The sequence below is a fragment of the Haemaphysalis longicornis genome, unplaced genomic scaffold (genome assembly GCF_048455015.1).
Source record: "Haemaphysalis longicornis isolate Haplotype H1 unplaced genomic scaffold, Haemaphysalis longicornis Haplotype H1 scaffold_7, whole genome shotgun sequence".
NCBI lineage: Eukaryota > Metazoa > Arthropoda > Arachnida > Ixodida > Ixodidae > Haemaphysalis > Haemaphysalis longicornis.
Genome location: NW_027526422.1, coordinates 42744674 through 42749644, shown reverse-complemented (window position 1 = coordinate 42749644; position 4971 = coordinate 42744674).

Below are 4971 nucleotides of genomic sequence, written 5' to 3'. Positions count from 1 at the left end.
TCTTTGTTTACTACGTTCCGACGTTGCAGGATTGGTCGGAGACATGCTGGCGCTTTCGTGCTTGTGAAATCCAGTACAGACACCAATCTCTGCACTACCCGCTATGAGCACGAAATTTTTTGCATCCGTTTATCTCGCCCTACACGCACGAATATTCTGATCGCCTGCTACCGGGCACCCGACTGCGAGCGTTCTTTCGTTGAAGATATTTTATCCGTCATCCTTGAGTTGGTAACCCGCTTCCCACGAGCAAACTTTTATACTTTGCAGAGATCTTAATTTCTCTGCTTTTGTCTGGACTAATTTCATAGACAACACCCAGCAGTCAGAAGATTTCCTAGAACTCACCCTTCTTTACAATTTTACTCAGTTAGACAATGAATCACTAGAGGTTTGAATACGCTTAACCTTATCCCCAGTTCAAACCTGGAACTTTTCCAACCTCTGTCGTGTGCTAACGGCTAAGCGATCATAACACAGTACTGTTTAACATTACAAGTCACATACGTAGGCGCCAACCTGTCAAAAAGTACATCCGTAACTACAATTAAGCTGACTTCTTTCTTATTAACGAACAACTTCTACATTTAATTCAACCAGACAGCGTTCATTGGATCGGTCAACGATAACTGGCTGTTGTTTAAAGGTAAAAGTTTAACTCTAATTGACCACTCTGTCCCCCTCGCCTGCATTTGCGGTTAAGCAGATAGGTCCTGGTACTCTAATACAATACGAAGACTATCACGCAAAAAAACGCCTCGTCTGGTCGGCAAAGAAATCTCACTCTTCCTCAAAATGGGAATAATATTTTTGCCTGCTTGAACGAAATGCTTCAAAAAGAAATACTTCCACAATGGCCTCTTGGATATCCTACGCACAAAACCGAAGAACATATGGTGATTACTTAGCGTGCAAAACAGTCACTCCAACAGCCTCCCCCTTGGTAACTCGAACGGCTCGCACAACCCACTCGACCAGTGTCCTAATATCCTATCCCCTACTTTTCATCTGTATTCCCGTGTGAACCTAGCCAGGATACTCTAACTTTACGATATGCTCACAGAAGGTATGAAACTCATCAACAACCTGCTGCCATCTAGTGCTCCCGGTCCAGACAATATCCCCGCAAAGCTATTGAAGGCTACCAACGCGGTATCAAGCCGCTTTCTCCAAAGTATTTCACCCCGTATATTTCTGGAAGCCCTATTCCAGATGAACGGAAACTGAACGAAGTTGCACCAGTCTTCAATTCCGGCAACAAATCTGACCCATCCAACTATCGCCTCGTTGTCTGCATCACGTGCCAGCTACTATAGCGCATAATGTATTCCCATACATCTGCTCACTTCGATAATAATTTCTTTTTTTCCAAACCAGCACCAATTCGTCGAAGTTTTTTATGTGAAAACCCAGCTTTTCCAGCTCACTACAGTCTTAATCTCGATTCTTCTTCCAGACAGATGCCATCTTTAATGACTTTTCCAAAGCATTCGACCGCCACCCTCAGCAAAGACTAATTAGTAAACTACCGTGGCTTTGCCTGCACCCGCCGATATTAGCTTGGATTAGATGCTTTTTTAAAAGTTCACTACCAGTTCACAAGCATCTCCGGACTTCCTTCACGCACTGCAGTAACGTCCGGGGTAGGCTGAGTTCTCGGCCCCCTTTTATTTTAATCTATAGTAACGATCTAATATCAGATATTTCCTCATACATTCGGTTATTCGCAGACAACTGCAGTTCTCTACAGAAAAATATTATGTAAAAATGATCAGCTGCTTCTCCAAAATGACCTAACCCACTCAGAAAACTAGAGAACGCTTTTAATTATGAAACTAAACGTTTCGAAATGTAAATTTCTGCAAGTCTCGAGGAAACACTCTCACCTTACTTTACATACTCGGTTAACTCAACCGATTAATTACGCATGGAGACCTCCCGGTACCACGGTGTCCTTATAAACAGCAAATTAATCTAGTCTGACCTTATCCAAAAACTTGCAACCGATGCCTCTGAAATCCTGGGGTAAATTGATATTCGATCACTACCATGCTCACCTGTTAGAGTTTGTTGTATGCGCTACGATTGATTACGCTTCAGCAATATGGAACCCCCCAAACCTTATTTGATAAATCCTCTTGAGTCAATACAAAATCGTGCAGCCCGTTTTATTCCTGCGACATACGGATTTCCTTCGAGCATCTCCGTAATAAAATCGTCCCTCGGTCTCACCAACATTGTTTATAGACGGAAAATAGCAAGGCTCCATATTTTTCAAAAACTATATTATACATTCCCTGATTTGCACAGCTCATTATTGCAACCTCCATCCCACTCTTCCCGAATCCTATATAACTTAATGAGCAAGCAGCATCTTCATGGTACCACAAATGCACTCAAAAATTCCCCCGCACTTCCCCGAGGGGGAGAGTGTGTAAGTGCGAATGCACGGTTGTTAATTTGTGGATTAAAGAGTCGAGGACGCGCCAACGCTAGCAGTCACTGCGAGGAGAGAGGAGGAGGAGAGCAGCGCCCGCAGTTTACGGCGAGGAGAGAGGGGAGAGGAGGAGCGCACCACCGCGAGGCCGCCGCGGCTGCCCGCGCGCCGGCCCGCGCTCACCGCCGGAGCGCCGTCGATGCGCGCGCCATCACGTGGCCTGCTCCGTTACTTCACGCGCGCGCCGTTGCTATGCACACGCTCCCCTCCGCTCCGCGCCGTTGCTAGGGGCGAGGAGGCGCGCGATAACACCTGTGCTGCGGACGGACGGCGGTCGACGGAATTCAGGGTCGCTTATGAAGTGCATTCGCACTTAAAAATCTTTTCTTCCTGTTGCCATAAAAGAGTGTAATAACCTGCCTCAATCAATAGTAACTATACGTAATCGAATAAATTGAAGATGTCATTAACAGTACAGATGTACAACTAGATCCCCTGACCTAACAGCGTGAAGTACAATCAAACTCCGATTTCAGTGTATAATTCCCATGTATATTATCGCTTGTTCTCCTTGCTTTTTTAAACAAAGCTTTCTAGTTCTACCAGCCAACAATTATCTGGTGGCATGCGGGACAACAAACTCCCAACGCGTCGGAGGCGGCAGCACGGGGAGGAAGGTGTAGCGGAGGGTTTCACTCACGGAGCACCCTAGAGATGGCGCGGCGAGTTTACCCAGCGTACCCTGCGCAGAAGTGCCTGCTTGCCGGCGTCGGCGGTACGGCTTTGTCGTCTGCTTTAGCGACAGTTGTTTCGGGCCCGTTTTGGTGCAGCTTCGCGTCCATTGCTCGGTGCCTACGCACGGCTTGATTAACTTGCTCGACAGCACCTACAGTGTAATCCGCACGTGACGGAATTCAGTGATCGCACGGCGATGATACTTTATAGACTGGTTTGTAGGGCGGGAAAACAAAATCTACAAACCATGGACCGACATTTGGCCGCTAGAGAAACGCTACCTTTTCCGCACTGCTTCACACGAATTGGACTCCGTTGTCTAAATTGGTGATGACCAATTCGGTTGTGTTTTAAGAGGTATTACAAAAGGCGAAAGTAGCAACTGGTTCTGATAAATAGCGATTATAAAAGTTCCCATATCTTTCTCGCAATTCTCAACGAGTTTAAATTGGTATAAATGGAAGTCACTAAGGTCACATGCCGAATTGTTTCGGTGTCTACGCTTGTGTGGCGCTGTGGTGTAGCCTCGAGCTAGCACATCAGGGTGGCTAAGTTTCGCTGTCTCACCCTTCGAAAGACCCTCCTCTCCGGTTTCTTTTTGCGGACGCACGGCCGGGCTACGGAGTCAGCGTCAGCCGCTCGAGTCCGACCGTGGCCTACGCTGCTGCTGCGTTCGGGACGCCGCCCCCGCGAATTCCAGGTAACGGCTGGTAGAATTTCTGGTTTCCCTCTTTGTAGAGCCACGTGTCTGAATTCAAGAGACGTCACATGGGCAATTGTTGTGGGTGTCATTTAAAGCATTGCTTTCCAACCACCTTCAAAGCGTGGATTGGAGCCAATTTTTTTATTATCTGTGATTCCATGCGCTAAACTGATTTGCTGAAACATTCTCCCCTTATTGATGCCTCATTCGTTGTTTCCTTCCGATTTCTTCTTGTGATTACACGCGCTCAAACTGCTGCATTGATCACTTTAACCTTTTTGTGCGCCAATATTTCTTGTTTACCTTCCATACTGCTGTCTCACCCTTTTATTAATGGTGTTATATCTGTTCTTGTACTGTCCCCGATCGTTTTTTTTTCTCTTCTTTTATGCCCTCGTTACCCCATGTGGTCAAAGGGCTAGTAGGATGAGTCTTTTCTTGACTCTTCCTCCATAATTCTTAACCCTGCTTTACTTGTTGGCTCATCTGTTTCTCTTTGGTGTTCCATCTGTTTATTCCTCCTGTTTTGTTTATTTTTGTTTCAACGAACATGTATACGCTGCCATGTTTTCGCTTTTCCCCATTTATGTAATCTTCTTGTTATTGCTGTTGTGTTTTTTTTCCCTCAGTTATCATGACCATTCGCAAGCTCTCGTTTCCGTCACCCCCCCCCCCCCCCTTTTGTAATGCCGGAGATATGATCGTCAAGGGGCCCTATTCTCGACTCCACCAATTGCCGGCAATTCGCCCATGTTTTTTTTGCGTAAGCACGACGTAAGCAATCAGTGACGTGCTGCACCTATAGCTATGACGACATGCAGTGTAATTTAATTTGACGAGTCACTCATAAAGATCGCTACTAAGGTATCAAACATTGTGCAAGAAAGATATAAAAACACTTGCACGTACTATAAAAATTAAGACGGTAGCTGAAGCTGACAAAAGAACACATTTCTGGAGGTCAAATTTGGCGTCAACACCACAAGGCGATCGAGTAACGTTGATCCAAAAGCGAGCGAAAGGCGGATGTCGAGCTAAAGAACATCGCACAATTTTTTTACCGGGTCTATTTATTTCTTTCAAACGCTTTTAGTAA